Genomic DNA, 15,636 nt, shown 5'->3' on the forward strand with positions numbered 1-15,636 from the left:
TTACATTGTTTGTGGTAACTCTAGCACCATACAAAATGAGGTCTTTGATAAAAGCTGAGTGTAAAGTAAGACCCGTTTTTAAGCTACAGTCCACAAACACTCTACATAACATACAGAAACGTTTCAAAACGCGTGAAAGGTTTTTAGAGGCAATTCGTACAAAAACTTTTTTTCAAGAATTGGAATGCCGAATATGTTACTACTTAAAAGGTCGATGAACTCTGATACTGCAACTCAGCCGCGATTGATGGATTAGAGAATTTTTTTTAGACAATACCGTTTATGAAAAGGGACAAAAGAATGATCGGTCATTCGGTCAGGAGTGTCATCGACCTAGTAAAAATGTAACGTAATGGAAATGTAATTAAATATGAAATACGTCATACGAATGTATCAGCATGCTTAGTAATATTTATCACCAAACCACGCCCTCTGGATCCATTATTCATAGTCTACTATATTGCATAGTGTGATAATGTGATAAACTTAAGGTCGTAATACTCAAATTAAAAAAAAAAAAAATTTAGAATCATAGTTTTATTGATATTACGTTTACGTTATTTGAAGGTCCAATACTATCAAGTCTGATAAATTATTACGATTAAGTGTAAACCCAATTAATTAGTAAATTATTTAAATTTTATTTTTGGAGTTAACATATATTATAATTTGGTACATAATGCGTTACCAAACGAAAATCCAATTTTTAAAATGGTTACACAATGAATTGCTTGTAATTTTCGTTAATAATTTGAATTTTAGTAACTAAAAAATCAATTAACACCCTGCAGTACTTTGGCGTTTTCGTCTTCCGGTCAGCGGACGCAATATTGGAAAACATCAAAATCAGTTTTGTGCTGTCACGCGAAAATTAATAGGATTTTTGACGTTGGTCGTTCCTCGCAGGTATCTCAGATCACCCGTCCAGGACTAACCAGTTATACCTAAATGCTACCCCGGTGATATCGGCCAACACGTCAAATTACGTGGGGGGGGGCGACTTTTATAGTTCTGCCGAAGCCGTTGGAGCCCCTTGGAGGCTTGATTACGACGGGTCAGAGAGGGCGCGGTCCCAGGGTTTAGGTGGCGGCTATCGGCTATCGATTGTTCAGCACGACGGCGGCGTGACTGTGTAGTTCCGGAGCAACTCGACGGCGACGCTCGGCTCCACCGTTGGAACACACGAGCCGACGCCGACCGACGCCCGTCGACCCTTGTGCAGTGGGGTGAAGTTTATTAGACGAGCCGGACGAGCGACACGCGGCTACTAAATTTGGAGGGTCTTGCAAACCAATTGTACACGGTAAATAATTGTTTTTGATTTTTCGTTATCTACAGTCAAAATTCGATAAAATTTGTTTGTATTATTATTTTTATTTTTCATCGGAGTAAATTTAATTTTTTTCTGTTTTACAGTTTCGATTTCACTAACACGACGTTCGTTTAATAATTAATACATAGACGTAGTCGTATAGACGTTATAGATTATCATACGTCCACACGCCACATACGTGACATAGAAAAATAAACGCGAGTACAAAACGAATAAATCCTTTTCGAACGGCTGATGGGAAACGTCGGGATCGTCACTCGAGAACAACTATTTCACTCAGCAGCTCGACGCGGTCTCTTTTGCTAAAGCCATCGGTGTCGGGTGAGTAAAACATTCACTATTATTACTCATAAAAATTTCTAGACGATCACTAAGTAGATTATAGTATCGTATTAGGAAAGAAAAAATATCTTCTGTCTGACTTATAAAGCTTATTGTCTGGCTGATGTTCTGCCCCTAAGCTTCGAGACCCGCTAAAAATCTCCCATTAGGATATATGCTATAAAATGAATGGGCCGATGGCCAATTCAAACGGTCCCTATTTTTATTACATAAAATAATAACATACTGGATTAGAGTTTAAGTACTATTATCATTTATTGTGTTAGCCAAGCTCAAGTTCATTGACAGCCGCCAATTCTGAGCCAGGGAGGTTATGAAAGACACTATATAAAAAATAGCAGTGACAAAAATATCAAACTCGCGATAAACCATATAAATTGATTGAACGTTACATAAAATAACCTTGCCAGCCTAAATAAAAAGTCAAATACATTCAATGGGGAACGGACGTATGTTAGAATACAAATAGTCTCGATCTGAAGCAGTATTTACGGTTTAACGCCTATAATAAATCGACGCATGGAAACGTTCCGGTCAAAATAATTGCCATTTCGAATGTTCAATGACCTTTTCGCTTTATGCTCACCACTTTCTTCGCCTCAAAAGAAATCTCTCGTCAAGTTATTTGTATTAAGGGCTCGACTAAACATTAAAAGCCCCAAAAGCAGAGAACTGCTGTCTTCACTTTAGACTTTTTCGGCGGTAAAGATGACTTTATACACACACGTCGACTATAATAATAGTTTTAGTTATTATTAGGTAAGGAAAACAGATTTTCCTAAAGATACACAACTATCGCATGACAAGCCTAGGTTTTTTTACATATAGAAGAAAAGTTTACATGACATGTTTCAGATGTAACACATTCACAATTTACCAATTATTTAAAACAGTTAAAAAAAAACAAAATTCAAATGCACCTTGATGTCTTACTGTCGATGAAAATAATGGTTTTTGCCGCATTCCTACTTGAACGTATGAACACATAATAGTTTAAGCAAACGACAAACCCCTAGGGCGATTGTATAAATTCAGTAAAATGTACTTCGCCGTGTTATTTAATATTAATTATTTTGCTCTTTGTTTTTGGGTGTACCTATAAGTGTCTACCGTTAATTAACTAGAAACGATATAGTACTTTGAGCCCACCTCGGTTTCAACTTGCGGGTACCTCTTCCCTTATCGCTTGCCCGCTTTTGCCGCGGTCACCGTCAGGAAGAACCGTGGGTAATATATTAAGTTGCGTTAAGTTCAACAAAACCGGAGCCGTGGGGAGACCAACTTTTTGCTGACGATTTAATTTTACATTTCGAAGAACGCGGACAACCGTGATAACAATCAAAACAATAAACTTTGCCCCAGACATGATACATATAGATATTAAACTGGTAAACGTTGACTGGAAAACCAAGTGTTGCCGCTGTATATTAATAATTGTCATATCTGTGATGTTTATAGATGTTATCCATCTATATGTTCTACTATAATAAAATAATATGTATATAATAATACTGCCACTAAATTACTAATAAGCAACTGCTGTTGTATTGCCTATATCGTCTGTAGTATCACAATATTAAATAAAAATCAAACGTTGTGCATTTAAATAAATATGCATATAATAATAATGTTACAAAGAAAAATTTTAAAATAAATTATGTTATATACTATTTTGTCTGTCATGAAAACACACTTAATTTTTTAGCTTGGTTGAATAATTTTTTAAACTTTTGGCCTTAAAGCGTTTTTTATTAATAAAATTAAACAATGATTTGACTATAGACTGTACCTCTTTATGAAGAAATCGGTCCAGTGACTAAGAAATCATCTAAAATTAAAAAAAAAAGATAAAATAAGAACCGCAGTTGCAACTGTTGGTGCCTTATACTTAGCATACAGTTGAGGGACGTTACCGTTACACACGACTGTAAGTATGTCACGTAAGATCAATGTCGTCAAATAAGTTAGAATTTGTTCGCTCTATTGTGTTGTATACGTTTCTCAAACTGACTGACATACGTTAGAACGTTGAGTTATTTTCCACTTAGCCCACAAACAGTGTGCAAGAGTTTGAAAAACTTTTACAAAACGAGCCGTCCAATCATATATTATCCAATTTCTTTACAAACAACCGGCTATAGAACAACTTAACATAAATGTGAAAAAAAGGCTGTGGTTAGAGCGCTAACTCTATTATTGTGTAAAGACATATTTGTTCGACTTTGTAACTTGTTATAAAAATAGTACCTATTTTTACGTTTTCAATAACTAACAATTAAAATCATATAACATTTTATATTGCCTCTTAATTATTAAGGACTTTAACATATTGCATGTAAGAGAGAATAGTGGTGTAATTTGACAGTTGACAGTACGCTACTTTTCTCGTTATTATAAAACAAAACTTTATAACTCATTATACAACTGAAGAGCTTCCTAGTCCCCCGAGAAATTACTAAGTTCAAAAATCAAGGAAAAATCTTTTTATTTTATTTTCATGGACCTGCAACTTTAACGCAACACCGTTGGCGCGGAAAAGCATTTGTATCCGAACATTGTTTAGATTAGTCTGGACTTACTCTCCATGGTAAAATAGCTAGATTAGCAGTAAAAAGATTTTTACACCAACGTTTGTGGATAATTTTAATTTTAATAAGTTAATAATAAATAAATAATAAAAGAAATTTTAAGTATACAAAAATGGATTCTGCAATAAGACCGAAATGTCAGTGTGTGAAACCGAGTGTGGTAAATTAAACATATTAAGTATAAAGAAGATTAAAGAAAAACCTTTTATTCAAAACATTTTAAGTCGTCGAACATCATCCACTTTCAAATTTCAATTGCATTTATGTTTTCGGACGGACAATAGAAAACGTCAATCAATGAATTTCCGTTGCAGAGCCCGACAACCCTGGTTTTCCCAGTCAAGCAATGGGATTAGTCTTTTTCATATTATCACGGTGTGGTGTTTCTAATCTTCAACCGTTCATAATAAATATTAAAAAAAAATCATAATAGATTATCCACATACATTATATTTATTGCAAATCGATATTTATGACTACTGTTAGAAAACTTAATAACAGCTGAAACGAATAAACTATTTTATTTAAAATTGGATAATTAAATGGTCATAATATACTAACTACATTATAATAGAAATAATATAAAGTTACAAGTAAAAATTAATTAAATCTTTAGTAAACATAAGTGACGGCCTACTTTTATAATTGACTTACTAAATTAACTAATAATGTTAACTTAGTCTTAAAAAAATACTTACTGTTTTATCATTAAATGTTTTTTTTTAATGGATTAGTCAATCATTATAAAAACTTTAACACAACGGCGTTAAATTATAATATAAGTTTAATTAAAAAGATTGGAAAGTTTCTAATGGAAACGGTCTGGTTTCTTTAATAGTTTTTGCTTCAACGTGCAAATCAGTATAATAATGCAATAACAAATCACTATCGAATTTTTTATTTTAAGACTGACTACATTTAATCATAAAAATTATTATAATATTTTAACAAAGTATTACACTTGATCAAAAATACAAATCTTGAAAATGCCAGCACAGTGGGGTTATGTATGACTAAGTTATATTATAATCTATACTTTATAATAGGGCATAATGAGTTCGGAGAGGTCACAGGACTGTAATAATTATCATAACTGAGAGAGATGAAATCACTCAAATCTTAAATAAAACTCTTCAGTGCGAATCTGTACATGGTGCAAATATTAAATAACGGTAAAAGCATTGTTAAGGTAATATAATGTTCTTTAAAAAATTGTATGTTTAGTGTGTGTCAGGGTGGATGCGATTAGAGTAGATTTACTGTTTATAATATTTTATTGCCGTTTTTACTCATATATCGTAATCAACGAAATAATGAAAATAGTTTTCTAATACCCGTTGACTGTTAATTCATTCACACATAACAATTTGGAAATTCAATATGACTAAATCGTAATTTTCTTCTTTTTTTGTGTTTCCTTAATAGGAAAAAAGGTTTGACTGCATATTTTCGACACAATTTTGTGTGTTATAGTAGGAACATTCTTGATATACTCTCTATCTAATTTTCAGACCTTTTTTTCAGTACCAAAACTACGCTATCCAACACTGCAACGTATGTTATATATAATATATATGTATGTTACTGTTTAAGTTTTAAAAGTTGATTAAGCTCTAGTAAATAAGTAGGGCGTTAAAAGAACCACTGTATATCACCGGTATACCTCAAGACAGTGATATTTATTTTCTCCATGAATTTCGATTACTACTGAAAGTTATTCAACTCAACTGTAATAGACATACGACACCCAAAAGAAACACTAAGTGGATGAAGTAAACACGCGATGAAAAGGGTACACTAATCCTAATGTAATTCATCTCGTTATAAAATGACAAATCACTCATTTTTAAGGTCAACCTGAAGACTGATGGTTTGCGGTCGGAAAGTGTTCACATAAAGTCAATACAATTTTGAAGTGGTTAAAATATTTTTTTCACATACATTTCTCTAATAATATATCTTAAGAGGATGTCAGCGCAGCGATTTACCGGCACTAAAACATGTTTCTTTTAATTGAAAATTAGTGGCTCTTAATTGATACTAATGCAACAATACCTATTAGATTATTTAAAGAAAACAACATTTTAAAGGGCATCTCGAAGCCATTTTTTCGAAAAACTAATTTTTTTAGAAGTTAAATTAACAAAAAATGTCTTTTTTTTTATAAATGAATGAATGTCCTATTTGAAATATCAAAAAAAGGGCTTCGAGGTGCGCTCAAAAATGTTTTCTTTAATTTTGATATTATGGTTTTTGATCAAAAATCACTCAGTAAGCCGTATTTTTGGATGTAAAAAACTAAGATTTTATGGACATTTTTTTTTAAATCGCTGTCGCGGATTCTGTGATAGTCCGAAAAATAATTTGATTACCAAAAAAGAGTCTTAGTTAGTGAACTTATAATTACACATCATAGTTTAACTTTTAAGTTAAGATTTTGTAAAAAATTGCCTAAACTTTACTCCTTAAAATAGGCTTTGCTGACATTCTCTTAAAAGGACGCTACCTACCCGTAATTTATCCACGAAAAATGGTTTTGCAGGGGACAAGAATGTGAGGGCGGTATTTAGAGTATCCGTATACAATGGATAGAGAAGAAATTGATCCAGCGTTTTTTGTTTTTTGATAACTTAAGCACAATCAAAATTATTCATTCGTAAATATTCATTATATTTTCCTTTTATAATTTTTTGATTAAAAAATATTAAGTATAGATATCGAAAAAATTAAAACATTACCCCATGGATAAAGTTCTTCTCTATACATTGTGAAAATACTAGCCTCACATACTTGTCCCACGCAAAGCAGTTTCGATGGAAAAAAATGTAAACTATAGAAGTGACCATGATAGTCTGACCAAAAAAAAATGGCAACCAACAAAGTATCCTCATTACTGTATTAATAAGTATACATTATAGTTCAAATTATAATTTAAGAATTTTCAAAAAATTGCCTATACTGTACTCCTTAGAAATGGCCTGGGTAACGTCCTCTTAAGTTAAGGGGAACGGAAAGCGCTATTTATTAAGGGGCAAAGGGTAGGCAATATTTGATAAAAAGTGATCTAATAGCCATTTTTTATAAGCCTACTAATTTCAAGGTGAACACATATTACAATTTTCTAAATATAATACTTTTTAAGTTACTTTTCTCCGAATTATGATGAAAGTTTGATAAAAAATTACTTTAGTAGAAGTCATTTTCTGGCGTATCTATTGGACGGTTTCAAATTTTTTTTATTTTTATGTGAAACTTACTATTTTTTCTATGGGGCTAAAAGCCCGATTTTTTATTTAGCGATTAAAAAAGTAGTTAGATGTATTAGAAAAAAGTAAAAAAAAGTAAAAATAAATATGCTTATAAATATGTTTTGTAAACAAAAATAAAAAAATCAGCCTATAAGCCCCTATAGAGAAGATGTTAAACCACAAAACAAAACAAAAATTGTTGAAACCGGTTCGGTAGACACTCCGTAAAGTGATTCCGCGTTTTAGACCTTATTTGTAAAAAAAATTGATTTCGTAAGATTTTTATTCACTTCTACTTTCTTTACCATAAATAGTTTACAACGTCAAAATCAAACTTGGTTTTATAAAGTAATGGACTTATATAATAGTGAAATCTAGTCTAAATTTAGTATACCAGTGGACTTTTAATGAATGTCAGACAGCTTAAGGTTAGGGTCGACTCTCGACAAGGTGTAAAGGAATATTTTGATAGACGGTTTTCACTCGTTTATAATATTATGTGCAACGCGACGAAGTGAGTGTTGTCGCACAGTACGGGATAAAAGCTCTTCATTAATTCACGTCGGGTTAATCCAATTAAAACAATTTCAATTTTAATCCGACCAACGTCGTTGAAACGAGCCACCGGGCCGGACTAATTATACGGCCAAACGATATACGACAATGTCATTTTCTAAGTGCCTTGGACGGAATTACTAGCGCTTACCGTCCCGCAATCAAATTATCGCGGCTATTTAGTGAATTATATTATTATAATAATATAATCATAATTTTTTTTATATTATGCTTTACGCAATGATGCAGATTCGGGAAGAAAATATTCAACCTCGTAGGTATATGAAAATCGTTCAGGCCAGACACATAGATTTGATTATTTATTTGTATTTTATACATCTTAATCAGTATTTAATTGTGTTTAATTTGACATGAACTGAGTGGAAAAAAATAAACACGGTAAAAATAATGTGGCCCTCTGCTAATATATAGATAATAATAAATTTAAAATTAAAAAAAAATACTAAAACAAATGTTTTGATGCAAATTAAATCAAAGTTAAAATTTTTAATGTAATAAAATCTTTAGAAATGAATTGAACAATTTTTGTGAAAGATCTCTATTCTTAATTTTAAACGTGCACTGAAAAATACTTTAACCACCATAGTATTGAATTTGTTTAAAAATGTACTTCATCAATTTTAATACTTATGTGAAAATAACTTATGGAATACAATCGATAACAACAATGCAGAAAGCTCGATGGTAGTATAAACAAATTTATGACGAAAATTAGATAATAAAAGTATATATGTATTAAAAACCTCCAACTGAGGTCCATTACAAAGATTCAGAGCGAGGTTTTATTAATATCACTGATGCGAAACTAAGAAAGTAAAGTAAGATTACTTTTGTGTTTGTTTGCAATTTGAACTTAAGTTCACTGGATCGATGTTCTGGAGTAACAGAGTAGCACGTCAATTAATCAGAAATAGTACTGAGATAGTACTTTTAAGTTCAAGCATTTAAAAAATTATTATCATAAAAATAAATAGCGGGAAAACAATAATGCATACGGTAAATTTTGGTTTTTAATAATGTCAAGCTATATACATGGAACATTAATTAGGCGGAAGTCCACAGTCCATTCTCCACAAATTCGCATCGTTTTCTTAATGTTGGGTTTTACTAAGCATACATTACAATCATGTAAAATCGGCATAAATATAGCATAATTATAACAAAATTTAACACTTTATAAAAGCAAAAATAATAGGTTAACAACGTATGATCTAGGCGGTCATTGCAGTTTGTAGAAATTGTACCATTGAGAACAATACAACTATTGAATTGCACTTCGAAGCAAATCTATAAATACTGGACAGTTATTTTTCTTGTTATCTTGGGAATTTCACACTTCCGAAATTTGTATCAAAGCATTTGAATGCGTTTCTATTACTTTCAAAGTATTCGTGACAGTCTTGACCGTTTTTATTTTATTTTTTAAAACCTACAATTTATAAAATAAAAGTTGTACTTAGAAATAATTAAAAAAATTTAAAGAGTTCAACATACTACACACAAATATAATTACTACTGTTCAAATCGTAGGGTATTTTATAATATTCATAAGCTTTCAAATAAAAAGAAATGTGTGATACGTTGTAGTCTGCAGATTTATGCTATACAAAAACACAGTTAAAAAAACGATTGAAGTTTTTAACAAAATTTGGGTTAAGCTTTAAGGGCTATTGTTAGAAAACGGTAGGTTATGCTAGATCTATTCATTCCTTACGAAGTTATAGCGTGAAGAATTTGAGAATAGCACTAGTGACATTATCATTGTGTAATAGGAATTGATATGATATAGGTTTCACGGGCAAGACAATTGCGACAAAAGAGGACCCTCCTGTCAAAAGATTGCCGACGGAAATATGTGCGTTATTAATTTGGAATAAAGTCGGTAAAGTATAAATATTTGGTTTTTGTGGAAAACTGGCGAATCAGTTGCCGTTTACGTCAACAAAAAGTATGTGGCGAGGTGGGAATCGATGAAATTCTATATCTAAGTGACTAGAAACATTAACCGACAGCAATGTGTTTAAGCGCGAGCAAACAATGTCAGTTTGAGAGAATTGACGACTTGTAATCGACACCGACGAAATGACGACACAATATTATTCAGTATCAACGTGTATCCGATTGTCTGACCTTATCTTGTTGTTTTTTTGTTCTTAGACCGCAGCATGATTGATGACGTGTAAATGTACACCGACAAACGAGCTCACTTTTTTTTTTTAAATAATAACATTTTATTTAATCTAATACACGTGAAAAACCATGTGGCTTTTTTTTGGCAAAATATTTTATATGTCGACATTTTTTACCATTACCATTATTTTGCGTTGTTGTTATTATATTAATTGCTTCTGGGACTACAGCTAGTTATACAAGACCCAGGGTATTCATTACTTCACGGAACTATTCCAGTTTACTAAACAGGAAATTGTTTTTGGGACAGGGTCGAACATAGTATGTATAGTCGGTATGTAGAATAGCCGCGCTTAGATTAGTTATTAAAAACTTTCGATTTAAGTCATTCCGGTATTCGATAAACTTTTAAATAGGCTAATCTATAAACATTCCAATCTATAAACATTGTACGTATACGCTCTACTTAATATACAATCTCCTCGATTCATTTTTACTCAATTTACTCTACATCAACCGACAAATAATCAATTAGATGAAATATCAAATGAACATCAATCGTTGTTATAATTTCATGTTGTGTAAGAAAAAACAATACGAGGCACCTTATGAAGCAACATCTATATATTTATTGCTTTTTCTTACAAAATTGGCAACGGGGATACGTTCGATTTTCGATACACTGGAAAATTTAAATAGATTGTTCGTTAAATTTTTCACTAAATTATTTTAGATTAACTCTTAAGATAATTTACAACAAAAATATAAGAATAATAACAAAATATTATGTTTTGCACGTATTATTTAGTATACCGTATACGTAAGTTTACCGAAAAGGAATTAATATTACACGATTAAAATAGCAACTGTTGTAAATTTATGAGAACATAATATGTTTTAATTTCATAAAATATATGTAGACAAAAAATGTAAAAAATATAAGCGTTTTAATTTGTATCAATCTGTTCGTTTGTTATGACTACAAAGATATTTCATTTCCCCTTATAATTGCCATTTGCTTCGGTTTTCCAAAATTCAGTCCATAAAATTCATAATTATGTTCGCATATTTTTTCGATAGGTGAAAACACCGATAAACAGACACAATGAAATGTTTTGATATAATGATTACCGCCAAGGTTCTTATATTCACAGATGACAGCATAATCGACGAGTGTCAATATTATTATTTAATGGGGATGCTACTATGATAAAAAACCGAACTCATACTGATCTTAAATTCAAGTATTTACAAAGTCATAGCAAACAAACAGGTTGATGAAAATTGAAAATTAAAATGCTTAATTTTTTGTCTACATATTTATGGTGTTATGTTCCTAATTAAAAAACTGAAGACCATACTTTTCCTTTTACATATAAAGGATTAAGTTTAACATTGTATAAGTATTGAACAATATAGTAAAATATATAGTATATATTATATACCTACAAGTATAGTATACATTTTTTTGTTTGTAATAATTATATTTTCAAGAAAATGAATGACTTATATCAGATGGATCACCCCGTAGAAGAAAAAATTAAGTAGCATATAGTTTTGGGGAAACGTGTTCCGTGTGACAGACGTGTTCCGCACAAATATTTATAGTAATCAGTTTGATTGAGATTGTAATTAGTTTCTTTTAAAAAGAACATTTTTAATGCATGGAGTATGTTTTCCAGTACTTGTATAAAGAGATTAATTGCGATGGTACAAACGTTTAAATCCGGGATAGGTTATTTGACGAGGCTTCATGTAAGCATATAGAATCTTAGGAGACTGGACAAAGTTATCGCAAATATTGTTATTAACTTTATTGGTTAAAGTGGTATGGATGATGTAGAATATAAAGGTACTATATGTCCCAATTCTTCCTTAAACTATTATTAAACTTCTCTTTTGTGCGTTTGAACAATAAACCGCCAAAACGATAATTTAAACACCGGTAATTTTTTATTAGTTAGAGCTTAGTAGCCTTCTTATAGTTATATCTTACTTAAACCATAAGTTAGTAATAACTTAGTTCAATATTCTCAATTTTACGCGACGTTTGAGTAGTTTGTGTTTTACAACAATAGCGTTTAAGAAGTTTGTTGCATTCCTCAAACAGTCTATTCCAGCTATTAGAGTCGACCTTTACGACCTATGTCCAACATTGTCAGTTCTGTCTATAGTAACGAGATTTTTAGCATTGCTATTTGCGTTGCTTTAAAACTAAATGGTCTCAACAACATTTAAAAGTCTACGAATGGCGAGGGCGACAGTTGAAATTTACAACTACCGAAATATTGATCTTGTTCGTGGGTTTTCTTACTTGCAACAATATATATTAATTTTAATTTGTCTAATGTAAACCTGTTCTTTTTTTCTTAATAAATATCATATATATATATTCGTGAAAAATATTTTTTTAATTTAATTTTTTTTTAAAGTTATTCAGCAAAATATTTTTAATTTTAACACAATATTAAAAATGTTATATGGCTAGGATTACGTGATTGTTATGAAAACTCTTAGTTTATTCGTCCCATCAATACTGCATAGATTACAAAATGAGGTGTTAATCTATTAGGTTAACCCCTAGGTACTTTTAGCACACCTTTGGTACCTAGGGAGTTTTTTTTTATCGAACAGCCTCATTTAAAATGATTATTTTCTGAATAAACTGAAAATATTTTACATTAAAGTAGAGTAGTGTCCATTAATTTTTGTAATGATTTTATTTTCCAAAAATGGATAAATAATATAAATAATAATTACAATTTCCTCCTTTTTTTAATAGTTAATTCCATAAGCTATGGTTTATGAACATGAACATTGTATACTTGCGTTAATGACAAATTATACCAAAATAGTTTAAATACATATAATTTCACGTAGATTATGTTTGCATTGTTGACTAAGCGCGTATTCGTCGAGTGGAGAGGGCAATGTCGTTTGTAAAGGAGATGACGGACGACGGTGCTGGCGACGCGACGCGACGTTAGGAAGATTCTGGGTGGCGGCACACAAATAGCCCTAAATCGTCAAATTTATAGCCGCCTTGAGCCCATATCAGGTACAACGTCAGCAATGTGGAGGGGATCGGCTGTTTGTTTTTAATATTTATGTAATTACACAATATGTACATTATAATATACATAATAGTCTACGTACAAGTATATATAGTTACTACATAAATTGATGATTTTTGTATTTGTTTTTTTTTGTACTCGGTACCTTATCGGGTCTCCTAAAAACGCCTACTTTGCGAATAATTATAAAAACCCATACCTATCCATTTAAAACCATTCTATTGACCTGCCGTTTTATAGAAGTGGTGGGCCAGGCGCCCCGACGCCGCCGTATCGATCACAACTATACACACACACATATACATTCGCATGGCAAGGGCGTCGTCCGGGCTTGTTCCCTTACCGCCATCACCACCACTATTGCCGCCTTCACTACTACCCACCCTTCCCCTTATACACGGAGGCCGCCGCCAGAGCTCTTGTCGCTCTTCCCCTTCCCATTCTCGATAAAAATTCTATGACACTTCACCTTGCCCGCACCATTACCACGTTTTCTTCACTTGGTTTGTGAAAACAGGGTTTTTACTTTTGTACCTCGGGTATGTCGATTTTTTTTTACACTTGTACTATATCTCTTGCCGTCTGGGAATACAATATACGTACGTGCGAGACGCGTGGTTGTGTTTACCTGTTTGACGTGTAGGTACTGATGCAGAAGGTGAGAAATTTAACTTGTAACTGAAAATCAAATAAATAATAGGATCTAAAACGCGTTTACGACTCCTTTTATCTTTATAAAAAACACAGTGGCTAGCAAATTATTTTAATTTTAATTATCATACATTTGCGCACTATAAATAAAATAAAAACTGACGTTTATAATGAGTTTAAAGTTTTGTTCTGGTTAAAGCCATGTGCATATTTTCATCAGGGTTTTGATACCGGATACGTACATATTAGTATTAATGTTTTACTAATATGTACTTTTATTACTATTTATATAATATATAGAATACTGTCTTTTCAATTTTATAATATCCACAGGCTCATATATAGGTAGCAATATAACTAATTAATATTCGAATGATTATAAACTGCAATAATCCTAGCACTGTTTTCTTTCAAATAGAGCCCTATTAAAGAAAACTAAAGGTATACCAGCAACATAGAGTAGGCTTATTTTAAGTTTATCTTTCAGGTTTTAAAAATTAAAAAAAACCAAACATTACTTTTGTTATGAAAGAGAGGAATTTTAAATAAGTTTGGTTTTAAGTTGGATCAAAGTATGCTTGATAAATACGTCATGCAATTATTTATACACTATATGTTCATTTTTCGCAAATTCACAGCATGTCTAACTTAAAAACATTAAAATTTAACAATGTTTTTATTTTATATTTTAAAGATGAATGAGTGCACTCTTAAAATTGTTTGCCCCCTTCAATAGTTTCAACTAGAATTTCTTATAGGTTTATGTCTTATAAATTTTTATCGGTTTAGTATTCAACGTACACGCATAAAAAAAAAACACTAGAAAATTAATTTTTTTCAACCTCACGATAAACCATACTATATCATATGGAATACTAATAAACCAGATAGATATCAAACTGATATAAAAATTTATCTTGTGTATTGTGTTATTCGTAGTAGTTATTTCACCAAAGTGGTCGAATAAAACACTGAGAGGGCCGATTGTAGGAATTTCAAATGCACTTGTCGTTTAAACTTTGAAATACAAATTTTGTCAACATTTATGCTGTCGATAATAATGATTATGTTAAGAATATTTGAAACCGTACGGCAAGTAAAGTAGAACTAAAGCACCGGCAATACAAAATTCCACACCAAATACAGGTTGGTCAAAATGACTATCGACTGTTCCTGAATCTGAATGCTTATTCTATGTCGAAAAAATCATTTGTGTCTCGAACATGTATCAAGTAGTCTAATTAAGTGTTCTCAATTATAATTTTGTTTGTGTACTCGGACAAATGACCACACTGTTTCCACATAATCGAGACATCATACATAATTGTTCAAATAGTTCCAACAAGTACTAAATCTCTAAAGAACATTTTTTAGTTAATAATCTAGTGGACAAGGCTAAAGTTTTGTAAATTTAAAAAATTTAGTTATTGACTAAAAATTAGAAGACGGCGTTTCAGTTATGCAATAAAGGTACACGGCTAGTACGCTTTGAATACAACATCAATAACAAATACTTTAGACACCCAAATTTAAGTAATATGTATAGTAATATTGCTTTTTTTGATACTTGATCATCAAGTCAAAAAATTATTATCATATTTATTATATTTATAATTGTTTGTTTTCAGGTGAGTAAATGTTATGTGATGTGGAGTTTTTGTTAGTATGTATTCGCTTAACGAAGAAACGAATTC

At 31.3% G+C, this 15,636-nt stretch overlaps 1 protein-coding gene across 13 annotated transcripts in view; it reads left to right on the top strand.

Annotated features, from left to right (window-relative positions):
• Nucleotides 1-1,186: 1,186 nt before the first annotated feature.
• The window catches only part of LOC126835734 (sodium channel protein para-like), a 50,381-nt gene continuing 35,931 nt past the window's right edge, over nt 1,187-15,636 (top strand). For all 13 annotated transcript variants that reach the window (XM_050568505.1, XM_050568504.1, XM_050568508.1 and 10 more), the window contains exons 1-2: nt 1,187-1,303; nt 1,417-1,654. The gene's annotated coding sequence lies outside the window, so the exon portion shown is untranslated. The remainder of the gene's footprint in view (nt 1,304-1,416; nt 1,655-15,636) is intronic.

Source organism: Adelges cooleyi, unplaced genomic scaffold (assembly GCF_023614345.1).
Source record: "Adelges cooleyi isolate 19-005CV unplaced genomic scaffold, UGA_ACOO_1.1 ACOO_flye_CR_arks_rails_tigmint_CR_PRNA_23, whole genome shotgun sequence".
In the NCBI taxonomy this organism is placed as follows: domain Eukaryota; kingdom Metazoa; phylum Arthropoda; class Insecta; order Hemiptera; family Adelgidae; genus Adelges; species Adelges cooleyi.